Source organism: Sceloporus occidentalis, unplaced genomic scaffold (assembly GCF_023333645.1).
Source record: "Sceloporus occidentalis isolate IW3139 unplaced genomic scaffold, rSceOcc1.0.p SCAF_1, whole genome shotgun sequence".
NCBI lineage: Eukaryota > Metazoa > Chordata > Lepidosauria > Squamata > Phrynosomatidae > Sceloporus > Sceloporus occidentalis.
In genome coordinates, this window is record NW_028316981.1 from 266,781,098 (window position 1) to 266,796,359 (window position 15,262).

At 41.0% G+C, this 15,262-nt stretch overlaps 1 long non-coding RNA gene across 2 annotated transcripts; it reads right to left on the reverse strand.

The window, feature by feature from the left end:
• Nucleotides 1–440: 440 nt before the first annotated feature.
• On the reverse strand, nucleotides 441–5,124 carry LOC149323848 (uncharacterized). Of its 2 annotated transcripts, none has more exons than XR_016280251.1 (3): nucleotides 5,061–5,124; nucleotides 2,579–2,812; nucleotides 441–632 (listed from the first exon to the last, which is right to left on the reverse strand). It is a non-coding gene; the product is annotated as an uncharacterized LOC149323848 (long non-coding RNA). The 2 variants fall into 2 exon arrangements; XR_016280252.1 differs by lacking the exon at nucleotides 5,061–5,124 and adding an exon at nucleotides 4,300–4,435.
• Between the last annotated feature and the right edge of the window lie 10,138 nt (nucleotides 5,125–15,262).

The window sequence follows — 15,262 nt, forward strand, 5'->3', positions numbered from 1 at the left end:
ATTTAGGCACAACAGTACTAATTTTCAGTGATGGGAAAACGAAAGGGAACAACTAGTAGGCCAACTAAAGTGGGCTAAGAATGTTGTTATGACCTAAACTTCATCATGACCAGTCCCATGAGCTATTATGAAAATTTAAGTTCCATCTACATTACCTTTCTCTGAAAATCCCATGATATGTCATTTAAATATTGTTGCTTCCTTTTACAGAAATTTCCCAGGACAAAGCATGAGAAAATTTTAAGAGAATATGAAATAAATTCTTTAAACACAACACCACCATTCATGGGTCTCTGACTGTAACAAATTAATCAGAGATAGATTGGAGCCATTCACTCAGCCAATCCCACTCAGTTCATGAATGGAAACCACATTTACTAAGCAGGAAGTGTATACAGCACATTCCACTGGAATCAATGAGATTTACTTTTGGGCCACAGGGTCAGCCAACAGTATTCCATGTGTTTCTCTTGAATATTATGCACATCTCAAAGGGCACATCAGGAACAGGAATTCATCCTATGCTGGATGGTGTTGCAGTCACCTTGAAAACACAGAATTGCAGTTTGGTGATACTTGTTGATTTAGTTCTGAATTTGGACTGATGGGATTCAGCTGTTTTCAATCCTATCCTGGAAGAAAGGTGGGATATAAATTTTAAAAACAAATGAAAATAAATAAATTTGGATGCTCAGATTTCTGTGTAGTCTGCTTGCACAGCTAAAACTATTGCTGACCCCAACTAGCTAAATAATGAGACTAGACACAGAGAACTGGGTTATAAATGGGCAACCTTATTTAACTCAACCTATTTAACTGTTTTATTTGAGCTCTGCAAAATAAAATAAAATAAAATAAAATGGGGAAACAACCTGGTGTGGGAGGGGCAGGTATTAAGCTCCTAAACCATCTCCCCAGCCTCCCCTGGGCGATACACCTGAGCCCTAAGGGTAACCCAAGATTGGGTTACATCCCAGCCAGCTCACATCTAGAATGCCAACCCAAGATCCCCTCACTTAACTCACAAGATTTAAGTGAGGGTTTATGTCTTAGGCCAGGTCCAAGGCAAGTCTCTTTCCTACCCATTTAGTCTCAAGATCTAAAGAGTCAGTTCCAGAGACCCAGCCTTCATCGAAGAGGGTGCTATAGGCATTCACTAATCTAATATATTTTCCCCAATATATGCCAGGAAACCTATTTATGACCACACCCTATGCAACTGTCAATGTCCTCAAACAACAGTATGTACTAAGCAAAAACCCTTGGAAGGGGAAGAAAATTCTTACCCAGCCTTGAAGCCACTAGGAAAATCTCACATTGATGCAGATGGACAGGTATATAAATCAGGTGCACCTGCTGGGCATCTCTTTTGTCTGAGGGAGTTGTGTATGTGCAACATTTGAGCCCTAATGTCCTCATAAGTTTTCATTTCAGATCACCTCGGCATAACTGTTAGGCTATAGTTGCATACACATTCAGCTAGAACTCTCTTTGAAATTAATGGATTTTTCTTCTCAATCGACATGTATAGGACTGCACTGAGCATAATTATAATACTATAATATTTTTGGTCATTTGGAGCATTTCCAATAACCTGCTTAAAACATGTGACAACTAAGGGCAAGAGATCTCCTTTATGCTGATGTAATTAGGAGAACCATATTTGTGCATGAATTGTCTTACGAACTGGAACAAACGTATATATCTTTTCTTTGTTGTTCAGACTTACCATTTTTAACAAAGCTTGAAAATTGCCTTGAATGTTGGAGAACACTGACAAAAAGAATCCTGTACTGATGAGAATTTTTGCTGTTGTTCTGATTTAGTATCAGCACAGGGATTTTCGGTACAGAAAACAGGATTTCCTGCGGAGAAAATTCTGTTTTCTGTATAGAATAAATCCAAACTGCAAATAGTCTTCAAAAACTGTTCAGATTTCAAAGAGTTTCTTATAAGAGGAGAAAAATTTTGAAATTGTTTGTTGGTTTCTTCAAACGTAATATTAGCAAAAATTTACATCCCTTGTTTATTCTTGTATACTTGTTTGTTCTCTCCCTCTTCCTCTGTCTTCTGGAAATGCCATATAAACTTTCCACTTATTATTTTGAATTCTCCTCCTTGTTGTTCCATTAATTCCCTCCCACACCTCCTGTTTCTTTTGCTTCTATCTGTTCCATGTTACCATCACCCTCCCTCAGAAATTCAGCATGAGATCAAAGGGGAAAACCAGCTATACAAATTAAACATTTGATGGGACTTGAGTGTAACTAATAAAAATGCTTTTGCATTAGCCACAGTTGCTAACAGTGTTTAATGGCTGGCAATCTTCAGCTTCTGTTACTAGAATAAGTGGGGTGACGGCATAAGGCATAATGGGTATTGTAGTTAGTGTGGAATGTTTTTGTCAGAACTGTATTCAGCACATATAGTCCAGACATTCTTGCACATGCTATCTTTTCCGTGCTAAATCTCTCTTTTTTTAAAAAAAAAAAATCAACAAACTTTAGTGTAATTGATTTGAGATGCAAATTATTTCCTCTGTATGTATTTTCTGTTTGTATCATCTCATTTCACTCACAGTCAGTTGAAGCATGGGACAGGAACATCTCACTCATCATGGGTCAGATCAGGTATCTGCTTTACATGGATGGACAAGGTTTGCTCATGAACGGTGTCTCCACCTGATTTTTGGGGATTCCCAACGTCTTCTTCACCATAGCTCATTTCATTCAGTAGGGTCTCCTAGTCTTCTGTGAAGCAGTTTCAAGGGCTGGACAGGCTGCCATAGCGAGACAGGAGTGGAGAAATCTACCTGTATAAGAATATATACAGTATCTTGTTTATTTTTACTAAAGGTTTGAGGGCTTCCCTTCCCCTGCTTGTCAAACTTGTAAAAACATTTTTGGAAGATGTATGTAAAAAGATTTTTTAAAAGTTTTTAAAAAAAAACTCAGCTGCTTATGGTTCAAGCCAAGACTTTTCCTTCTTGAGACTCAGCCAAAATGCCCATCAGAAGCAGAGCTTAGAAAAGTTATTTTTTGAATCAACACTCCAAATAATCTATTCACTCTAACACGGCCACTGATTAGCGTATTTCAAGAGTTGCAGTCAAAAAACAACTCTTCCAACCTCTGCATGCAACTCAAAAGGGACATGACTTCTCATCTTTCCCCATCAGACCAGGGATGTAGCCAGGATTTTGGGAAGGGGGGGGGGTCCAGACTAAGTGCCACCATTTTGAGAGGCTAAGAGCCCCCTCCAAGACACAAAAAGGGGGTTGAGCGTTTACATTAGAATGGCACCACTTGAACTTCCGTTATGGCTCCGTGCTGCTATGGAATCTTGGGATTTGTAGTTTTGAGAAGCTGTTTGGCCTTCTCTGTCAGGTGCCACAACAAACTACAAGTCCTAGCATTCCACAATATGGTGCCAAGGGCAGCTAAAGTGGCATCAAACTGGATTATTTTTTTTCAGTGCAGATGCAAACTGAGTCCTTCCTCTGCAGGCGTTTACATCAGATAAATTCAGCTCGATAAAGCAAAGTGCAGCTGTTCAAGCAATGAGTGGCAGCCACTCTGTTCATGCTCAGAGACACTCTGCTCATGCTTTGAGACATTGCATTCCAACTTCTGAGCTGAGCTAAGAACCCAGGCTGCATCCACACAACATTTCATTCCGACTTCCAAGAGGGATTTTTAATTCCAACACACACACACACACACACACTCTACATACACACATGCACACAATTTTTAATTCCAAGACTCATCTATCTATCTATCTATCTATCTATCTATCTGTCATAATTTTAAATTCCAAGACATTATACCTTCCTTTCTTTTTATAAAAAACAAACCCCTTTAAGAGAATCCTATTTTGAGAGAAAGGCAGGGTATAAAATCAATAAATACAAAATTATTGTGCAATAGTCCATCAGTGCATGGCTTGCATTATAAGACTTTATAACTTTAAAATGTTATACATTTAAAAACAATTAAAATCACAGTAGGATCAGAGTGCTATAGAATCATGGAATCATAGAGTTGGAAGAGATCCCAAGGGCCCTGAACAAGTCCAACCCATTCTGCCATGCAGGAACTCTCAATCAAAGCATCCCCATTGATATGCTGAAAAGGGCCAGCTAAGTGTATTTTATTTTATTTTTATTTTAAAAATGAGAAAAAAACAAGGCTGGAAGGAGCCAGAAAAGGGCCAAGCCTTGATATCTGGACCCCAGAACATACTAACTCCCAGAATTCCATAGCCAAGAGCCACAAAAGAGTTAAATCGCTGCCAAACCTGGTTATTTCTTGAGTGTGGATGCAGCCTGATGCAGCCTCCTGTCCCTCCCTCGCTCCCTCTCCTCCAGGGCTTTTTGGCCCCTCCCCTCAGGCCCCGCAACAGAAGTTTAGGGGCGGCACTTGGGCTCCTCCTGGCTTTACCAGGGCCGGGAGGAGAGCCTCCTCACCCTCCCATTCTTCCGCCCTCCCTCCCTCCCCCTCTCTCTCTCAGCTTCCCTGCTCCCAGCGAATTTTTCCCTCTAGTCCTCTGTGCTTTTGATGGAGGGGATGGAGGAGTTTTAAAGTGCCTTGATTCACTTCCTCCCTCCCTGGAAGATACTTTTATTTTGGCAAAAGCACAAGGGAGGAGGGGGGGAGGAGGAGGAGGAGGAGGAGGAGTGGAAGCCAGACTGACTCCTATGGAAACGAAAGGGAAAGAGCTTGGTTTGTCTTTCCCCTTTCCCTCTCGGAGCTCCGTGGTTTTAATGGTGAGGAGGAGGGGGGGGAGGAAGGAGCTTAAATGCCCCCAGGGCCTGATGGGGGGGGACCGGACCCCCCAACCCCCCCCCCCCCCGGCTACGTCCTTGATCAGACTTTTGTAAACTTTTCTAACCTCCTTGCCCTTTTCGTCTATTAGTGAAGTAGCTGACTCATTTTGTAAACTCCAGAATAGAATCATTGTGTTTTCTTGGCATTATCATGCCTTTTAATTATCCAAGCAACAATGAAAAAGAGGTCTATAACCATTACTTTTGCCTTTCTCTCAATTGTCTTTCTTACCAGTGTTGGAAGACAAAGGTGTTTATCACACTATGCTCTTAAAGAGGTACTATTCCAGTGTGACTCCTCTAGCAGCCTCCTGTTGCATGCTGGGATTGGCAGTTTTAAGGAGCTGAACTTCTCTGCCTGAGAATTCTAAATACCCCTCCTTAAAACTGCCAATCCCAGCATGCAACAGGAGGCATCTAGAGGAGTCACACTGGAATAGTACCTCTTTAAGAGCATAGTGTGATAAACATCAAAGTAAAAATATAAGTAGAAGCCAACTGTACTTCAAAAATGAACAACGTGGTGTTAGTATGAACCAGCTTTGAACCAAAAGTCAATTCCAATGTTTCATTTATGTACCAAGTTCCCAGCACTGTCACCACAGATGATAACAAAAAGCCATTTGAATCTCAGCCTAAAACAGAAAGAAGAAAAAAGAGAAGCACTTTAAAATGCACTTAGACTGATTGACCCTGAATGTCCTGGTGTGATCAAGATAGAGTAGCTTGCAGTCTGATCAAATGAGCTGCTGTTCTCAGGCAATGTGTTCTTACTGGAGAATATCTACTCTTTTGAAAGACATAGCTTCTAGATGTGAAAATATTGATGCGGGGAGATGCTTGAATGTGTATGCTTCAATGTGTATACACCCACAGATGCATATTCCTATAGCTATGAATCCTCAGAAATATTTAGAACTGCTTTGTGCTAAATCAATGTAGCTATTCACATTACTTCTCTTTCTTCCTGTGTTTATTATTATTATTATTATTATTATTATTATTATTAACCTTTATTTATAAAGCGCTGTAAATGTACACAGCGCTGTACATACAATCTTTTTAATTAGACGGTTCCCTGCCCTCAGGCTTACAATCTAAAAAGACATGACATAAAAGGAGAAGGGAAAGGTGGTGGGGCTAGTAGGCTAATACATATAAAGTACGTAGCAATACAGGAAATGGTTAGATAATGGTTCCTGCGCCATGGTTTCTAATATCTGAGATACTTTTTCAATGGTTTTGATTTCCTTAAAGTAGAAATAGTTAGGGGCCTAAAAAATCCTGTATGATAGCCTTATGGGTAAGCCACTATTGCTCCCAGACTATGGAATGGCCTGCCGGATGAGATCCATCATACAGCCACCTTAGACAGCTTTAAAAAAGCTGTTAAGACGGATCTCTTCCGGCAGGCCTTTCCTGAATAGACACACAGCCACCAAAGAGAGAAAGTATTATTATTATTATTATTATTATTATTATTATTATTAACCTTTATTTATAGAAAGCAATGTATCAATCCTGTTTGCTGTTTGCTTGTCTATTGTTGTTTGTTTTTATCTATAGTTTAAATTGTTATTTATCTTTTAACACATTTTAAAGTGTAAAATGTTTAATTCTATTTTAAGGGAGGGAGGGTTGGAGGATATAATTTGTATAATTTTTAATGCTGTAAGCTGCCCCAATTGCCTGAGTGCAGATGGGGGGGGGGATATAAATAATAATAATATTAATAATTATTATTTTTATTATTCTCTTATCCACCCAAATTGTCATTACTGTACAAGGTGTACAGCGCTTTATTAGCCTTGCAGCATCCTTTTGATTTAGAAAGAAAACTTCCTTTGCATAACTCCCTGTTGAACCTTGTTAGTGCTTTGACTACATTTTCCTCCAATGGGAGGGGAAGCGAAAATTGGCTTTCTCTAAGGAGGGAGAAGGGAGAGGGCATCAGGGGTCAGTGTGTGTGTGCATGGGTGAGACCTTGGAGCTCTTGGTTGGCTAGATCTTCCCTATTCCTCTGTCCAGTCCTCTGCCCTGAAAAACAGAAATGGAAGGACTTTCTTTTCTGCTAAGCTAAGATGCTCCCCTTTGTGTCTCAGCAGTCAATGGGTGCATGCCAGGAGCTCAAAAAGGGAAGTCTAGCCAGGGCACACAAATTTGGCACAGATCCTTGAACCTCAGTCCACTTACATGTGATGAATTAAGCTGCAGCTCAAAAGCTTATGCCAAATAAAAACTTGTTTAAGTCTTTATTGTGCCACAGTGTACAGTTTGCTAACACACACACACACACACACACACACACACGGCATCTCATTCCCTAATAAGTGTGTCTTTAGCTGTCAAATCCACCAAGAACTGAGCCACCATTAAACGCTATGGGTTTTTTGCTATGAAGAAACATACTACAGGAATGGGTCTGGACTTCATCTGGATTGATGGCCTGCTACCTTCCCATTCCCAGATTCTGTAGATAGAAAGATCCAGGGCAGGCTTTGCATTTTTCTTCCATATGCACGTACTTCACATCTTTTAAAATCTTTATCTCTTCTTGTGTCCCATTCAGTTCCATTCCCCTCCCCAGCTTCTTCTTTTCCATAGAATGACTTCAGAGGAGGCAAAGATCCCTTATTCAAGGTTGTGTAATTTTCATGAAGGAAAAAAAAAGAGGAGCGAAAGTGGACAGAGTGAGGGAGGAAGTGAGCTCATGAGGGGGTTACAGTGTGAAAACCATATGATGTTATTGCTGTGCTTGTACGTGATATGGAGGTGTGGAGGATTGCATGCCCATACTTCTCCCATGGCCAACAGGATTCAGCCAGAAAATATGGCCAAAAATGTAACCAGAGGAATTAAGATAAACAGAAATTTCTTATTTACTCAATAATGTAATTAATCAAGGAGGGCCTCACATTGAAGGAAGATTGAAACAGTGAAGCACATACCCCCTGTAAGGTACTGAAATTAGAACAAATTTAAATTGTCATCTCTTATAGCCTCAAGGAAAACCTGTTACCAATGGTGCAAGGTATGGTTACCCATTACTTCAAGTGTGTGTGCTTGTTTCATGAGAATAGAGAATTTAAACGTGGGAAAAGATGCATACTTCCAGGCATAGTGAGTGTTAGATTCACCCCATTTTGGTTCACCTGATGTTGATAATAGGCAGACCAGTGGCCTGAGTCAGTGTGAAGCAGCTTCCTATGTTCCTGTCCATAAGTATATATAGCCTATTACAGGATAATAATTCTCTTGAACCCGCTTACCATTCTGTTGGTTTCCTTAGAGAAAGAGATTATTTTAAGTACATAGCATGGATGAATAGGCCTTTTATCAATTGTAGCCAAATTTTAACTGGCATCATGCTACAAATACTTTGGGGAGGGGACGTTTGACACAGCTGGACAATTGCTTACAATAGACAAAAATCTCTGCAAATTAGGATCACTGCAAATTAGTGGCATCTTAATTATAGGATCTAGGATGGTGGATTGGAAAGATTGTTCAAATTTCTGGTACGTGGTATGTGTTCTCTGAAACTAGGATGCATAAAAGTCATGCAGAAATCAATAGTACATGTGGTTACGTATAGATAAAAGTTCTGTTTGAGCCTTGTTCAAACATTCAGAATGGGCTTAATCTAAAAATGTGAAGATATGGAGTAGGCTAGCTCCATCTGCCACTGATCTTTTCATGTAGAGAAGGTACATCTGAAATGGACAATGTTTTCTATACAACTTTTCCATGCAAATAGAAACTCTGATATTGCTGGGTTCTGCTTGCATAGAAAGTCTCCATGAGTAACATAGGGGCTGTACATAAGGACAGGGAAATGCCGCCCCTCTTTGCTGTGTATTGTTCCCGGAGCAGCCAAACTGCGCTGGAACAATACGCAGCCAGGAAGAAGCTGCCTAGAGCAACTTCTTCCTTGCGGCATCATGAGGGGTGCAATGCAGCCCTATGATGCCGCTTCCTATGCCGGACATGCGGACGCTACATGTCGTGTACATCAGCATGGCAGCCCCCGTATGGACAGGAGGCTGGCATGATGGCGGCAGTGGCATGTTCTAGATTTCTGGAGCATGCGGTTGCTGTGTGCTCTGGAACCCTAGAATCGACGCCGCCACGCCGTTTCCTGCCCAGGCCATAGGTTCTGTTTTTGGGACTGTTGCTCTCCATGATTGTTTGTTGTTGTTAACTGCCTTTGAGTGATCCTCAACCCATAGCAACACTGTGGACGAAGCAGCTCCAAGACTCACTGTCCTTAATGACCATGGAGGACCAAACTGCATTCAACTGGATATTGAAAGAGTAAAAGAATTCCCATACGTTGGATCAAATATTGATCAGGAAGGAGACTTCAGTAAAGAAATCAGAAGAAGACTAGGAATGGGAAGGCCACCTATGAAAGAACTAGAAAAGATCCTAAAGAGTAAATATATACAAGTAAAGTTATAATCGTCCAAGCCATTGCATTCCCTATCAGCATGTATGATTGTGAGAGGTGGACAGTGAAGAATGCAGATAAGAAGAAAATCAATTCATTTAAGATTTGCTGCTGGAGAAGACTGCTCAGGATACCATGGACAAACAAATGGGGCCTTCAATAGATCAAGCATGAAATTTCCCTAGAAGCCAAAATGATCAAACTGGGTCTATCATACTATGGCCACATTATGAAAAGGCATGATTCATTAGAAAATACAATAATGGTAGGAAAGGTGGAGGGAACTAGGAAGAATGGCAGACCACATGCTAGATGGATGGACTCAGTTATGTAGGACATGGATATGAAGTTACAGGACCTGAGAAAAGCAGTGGAGGACAAGGAGTCTTGGAGGTTCATCCACAATAATCCTAGAGATATTAGTATTTTTAGTACATCCTGTATTATATTTTCAATACATTTGTTTTCTGGTGATATTTTTAAAAAACTCCATGTAAGTAAAACTTGCAGTTATATTTGAAATAATGTCATTTAAAGAAATGTTTATTAATGTATTGCTCTTTCAAAACTAAAATATCTTCAGATAAAATCATTTTAAAAGAACACCAACCAGCTAAGTCTGATAACCTCGAAGTACTAATATCAGATGCAGTCATACTCTTGTGTAATGTTTGATGCATACATATGTGAAGAAGGAAGTTTTGTATTGAATACTGTATGCACTCAACTATAAATCGACATCATGTATAAGTCGAGGTCAGGTTTTGGGGCCAAAATTATGGATTGTGACATGACCCATGGATAAGTCAAGGGTAAAACTTAGTCACATTTTTAAAAGGATCTAAAGAATGACACAAAGAAAAAGGATGCCAAAGAACTTACAAAATTCCAGCAGGCATAATAATAAAGACTGGATGGATGAGAAAGTAGAGAGGGTCAATGCTTCCAGGATGAATTAAACTCTTGCCTTTCATCGGGGAATGGTTATATATGAATTAAAGTACAGTACTTAGATTGACCCATGGATAAGTCTACTCATGTTTTTGGGTCAATTTTTTGACTACAATTTTTAGACTTATACATGAGTGTATATACAGTATACATTACATTTAGTATTTTATTTCAATTATTGTTTGTAATTAATTTAACATTTCCTTAAGAGAGATAATAATAATAATATAGTTTATTTGTATCCCGCTTTTCCAAAACGTGATCAAAGCGGTGAACAACAGCATATAAAAACATTCCAATAAAATCAGTTAAAAACAGTATTAAAAACAATACAACAACACTAACAGCAAAGGGCCAGAGAAAACGGGGAAGTCAATATATACAATCCAGGGTCGTCAATGAAAAGGGGTAAGGGAAAGAATGATTTTTCATGGTGGGAAGGCTTGGGAAAAGAAATATGTCTTCAAGTTTTTTTTTAAAAGACCTAAAGATGGGGTGGAGCGGAGCTCGTCTCGGAGACTATTCCAGAATTTTGGGGCCATGACAGAAAATGCCCTCTGTGAGGTCCTCACATAGTGTGTCGCTGGGACCTCCAACAATTTCATCCCTGTTGACTGGAGTGTGCGGGGCAGATTATATGGGGAGAGGTGGTCCTCCAAGTACCCAGGGCCCAAGCCATTTAAGGCTTTATAGGTCATTACCAACACCTTGTATTGAGCTCGGAAGCAAATAGGCAGCCAATGAAGATCTTTCAAGATGGGAGTTATATGGTCAGATCTGGAACAACCAGCGATCAATCTTGCTGCCATATTCTGCACCAACTGTAGCTTCCGGGTTTGGTACAAGGGTTGCCCCATGTAGAGCACATTACAGAAATCCAATCGAGAGGTTACCAGAGCATGTACTACAGTTTCAAGGTCCCCCCGGTCCAGGTAGGGACGCAGCTGACGTATCAGCCGAAGCTGATAACAAGCGCTCCTGACGACTGCATCCACCTGAGATGACAACTGGAGCGAAGAGTCCAAGAGCACTCCCAAGCTGCGGACCGAGTCCTTCAAGGGGAGCGTGACCCCGTTCAGGACAGGATGGCAAATCTCACCACCCAGATCCGGGGAACCTATCACCAGTACTTCCGTTTTCCCTGGATTCACACTGAGTTTGTTTTCCCTCATCCAGCCCATTACCAACTCCAAGCAGGCATTTAGAGGAGAGATGCCATCCCTAGTCACTGCATCAGTCGGAGACACAGAGAAACATATTTGGGTGTCATCAGTGTACTGATAACACCGCGCCCCGTGTCTCCGGATGATCTCTCCCAGCGGTTTCATGTAAATGTTAAATAGCATGGGGGACAAAATCGCTCCCTGAGGGACACCAGATGTAAGGGCCCTCTTATCGGAACGACAGTCCCCCAGCTGCACCATCTGGAATCTACCCGAGAGGTAGGAACGGAACCACTGGAGCACAGTGCTCCCGATACCTAACTCCCTCAGGCATTCCAGAAGGATACCATGGTCCATGGTATCGAAAGCCGCTGAGATATCCAAAAGCACCAACAGGGACACGCTTCCCCTGTCCATGCCCAGACGGAGATCATCGACTAGGGCGACCATGGCAGTCTCAACTCCATAGCCCACCCGGAAGCCGGTTTGAAATGGGTCCAGAAAATCAGTTTCATCCAAGATCGATTGAAGCTGGAAGGCCACCGCTCTCTCGATCACCTTACCCAAAAATGGCAGCAGCGATATAGGCCGGTAGTTGTTATGAATCAGGGGGTCTAGAGAGGGCTTTTTTAGCAGGGGTTTGACCACAGCTAATTTTAATTTGGATGGAAATTGTCCCTCTCTTAGAGATGTATTAATTATGCGGTGCAACATAGTTAGCACCGCATCCCCCCTCGAGCTGCCAGCCATGAGGGACAGGGATCGAGAGAGAATGTCGTCTTCCTAACGCTTCGAAGGATCTTGTCCACTTCCTCAGTACTGACAAACTCAAAGTGATCCAGTATAACAGGGGCCACGGTAGCTCTGGACACCTCTCTAATAGATTCTGAAGAAATACTGGCGTCGAGATCAGCCCTTATCCGAGAGATTTTATCCGCGAAGAAGTTGTTAAATTTGTCACAGCAGGCTTTAGATGGTTCTAAAATAGGGTTCAGGGAGGGGGGCAGTTGTGTCAGCTCCCTCACTACCCTGAACAGCTCTGCTGGACGCGACTCCGCGGACGCAATACGTGCAGCATAGAACGAATTCTTTGCTGCACTTATCGCCACTCCGTAGGCCTTCAAATGAGTGTGTAGGAGTGCCTTGTTGGCTAAGTGCTGGTGTCTTCAACAATCGCGCTCTAGTCGTCGCAGAACCCGCTTCCTTTCCCTGAGGTCTTCCGTATACCAGGGCTGTTTTTTGGAAGCAGGCCTGAGAGGATGCTTGGGAGCGATACTGTGTATAGCCCTGGAGACATCAGTATCCCAGATGTTAGTCAGGGCATCAACAGAATCGCCATTAGTTCCAGCCATATACTCCTCTAGGGCTTCTTGGAACCTTTTGGGTTCCATCAGCCTTCGAGGGTGGACCATCCTAATAGGTCCGCCACCCCCGGGGGGGCTAGAGGTAGAAGCCTTGATTCGAGCCTCAACCAGAAATTGATCCATCCATGACAGGGCAGAGATATTAGAGATCTCTGCCCACGGAGACTCCATGTCCGTACTAAAGACCACATTGAGGGTATTACCAGCACAATGCGTGGGTCGCGAGACCAATTGGGACAGGCCCATGGCAGTCATGGTAGTCATGAACTCCCGAGCTGCACCTGTTGGATTTTGACTGGCCTCGAAAGGGATGTTGAGGTCCCCCAAGACAAGAAGCCTAGGGGACTCCAACACCAGATGAAGACATTTCATTAGTGGTGCAGTGGTTAAATGCCTGTACTGCAGCCACTCACTCTCAAACCATAAGTTTGCGAGTTCAATACCAGTGAAAGGGCTCAAGCTCAACTCAGGCTTGCATCCTTCCGAGATCACTAAAATGAGTACCCAGAATGTTGGGGACAATTAGCTTACACTTTGTAAACCGCTTAAGGAGTGCTTAAGGGCACTGATAAGCGGTATAGAAATGTACTTGCTATTGCCTGCCACACCTGGTATTCATTGACAGTTTGCCATCTGAGTACTAACCAGGGCTGACCCTGCTTAGCTTCCAAGATCAGACATAATCTGATACCTTTAGGGAATTAGTGTATATTGAAGTGTCCCCTTGCCACTTGCCCTTTGTGAAAAGCTCATAATTTTCCATCAAGGGGGTAAAACAATTGCCAAAAGGAGAGGTGTGTAAAAAAGTTTTTGATATCTATCCCATCTTTTCAACTGAACATTAACAATGGTTCAGAATCTTTTTAAGAGGTGTGCTCTAGCAGCAAAATTAGCTACATGTTGTTTAGTAGGATTTTCTTCAAATTTGTCTACAAACAGGATGCTGTCTCCTATTGCAAGAGGGTTTCATAAAGTGATTGTGACAATTCAAAAAATATAATCCTAACAAAGTGAAGCTTCCCAAAACAATTGTTTATAAAATGTGAACATGATTATGTTATATTGAATGTAATCAACTAATCACTGGTTGAAATACACTAGAATTCCATGCTAGACTAATAAATAAGAATGTGTAATGTTGATATCACTTTTAGGTACTGTACATTGTTAAGTGATAGTTCATTTGAATGTTCAACACAAACATGCCAAAAGAGAAGGATAAATTATAAATGTGAAAATAAAGCATGTGTTTTAAGCAGGCATTAGTGTTGTGATGGCCTTGGAAAAGACTTTAGTGTGTTTCTGTCTGGTTGCCAGTTTATTTGGCAGTGTGTTTATTTCCCCCATGTTCAGACATGTAATGTATATCTTGACTCTTGCCAGATAAGTGAAACAATAATCTAACAATAGAGTACATGAGTTAAAGGTTGACCAATTGCACTCTCATGGTTTTTTTTCTCCCACTGAATGCATTTGTGTGCAGTGGAAAGGAACTGTCAAATGGAATGTGTCCAGGATATTTGGCCTATGGGTGGCTTATTACAAGCACGAGGATGTTGGGCTATTCCATATGTATGCAGTACTCCTAAAAACTTATTGTTCTTAGAAAGATTTCAAAGCATGGGCAGTTAAACAAATTTATTTGTTCTTTTAGGACTAACCTTGATATTTTCCAGTTCTCTCCACATACAAGAAAAAGTAGGAATAGATGGAAAGAAAGACAAAACACCATTACCTCCACCACCCCAGGAAAGAGGCTAGGCTAGCTCACACATTGTTTTCCTTTACTTGGCAGGAAAAGACCTTTAATGTACAAGCAAGGAAGGTTTTTTTAATCAGGATGTTTTAAAATATATATGCCTTAAATAATTTTATGTTGTTTTATGTAATTATTTTGTTTTCGTTTTCTAAAAAATGTTCTTTTTATAGTGATTCTTTCTAGGAGCTGCCGAGAAAGGTGGCATACAAATGAAATGAATAAATGATCAATAAATAAACCAAATGTATTTTAAGTGGAATTACTTCTCCCATCAGTGTAAATGTGTAGTGGATGAAGGTTTAAAATACAGTTTGAGTATCCCTTTTCTGGAATTCCCAAATTCGAAGTACTCCAGAATTGAAAATTTTTTGAGCTACGAAATAATAATAATAATAATAATAATAATAATAATAATAATAATTTATATTTCCCGCCTCTCCCTGCGGATCGAGGTGGGATTGCAACAGAGATAAAAATACAAGAAAGCATAAAAACATACTAAAACATATATTAACCCCTAACCCTCCCACCATTACAAACAGTAAAATTCAATAACAGTTAAAAATTACTTGAATAATATAGCCTAAAATAAACAGGATGGAGTAGGCAGAATGAAGTAGTATAGTGCATACTTGTACTGTATTTATGAGGCTGCGGAGAGATGCGGCTGGAGAAAGACCATAGAGAGACACAAGGATCTTTGTAATGGGAGGAATCCATGTCTCCTGCCATTTCACAGATTCTCAA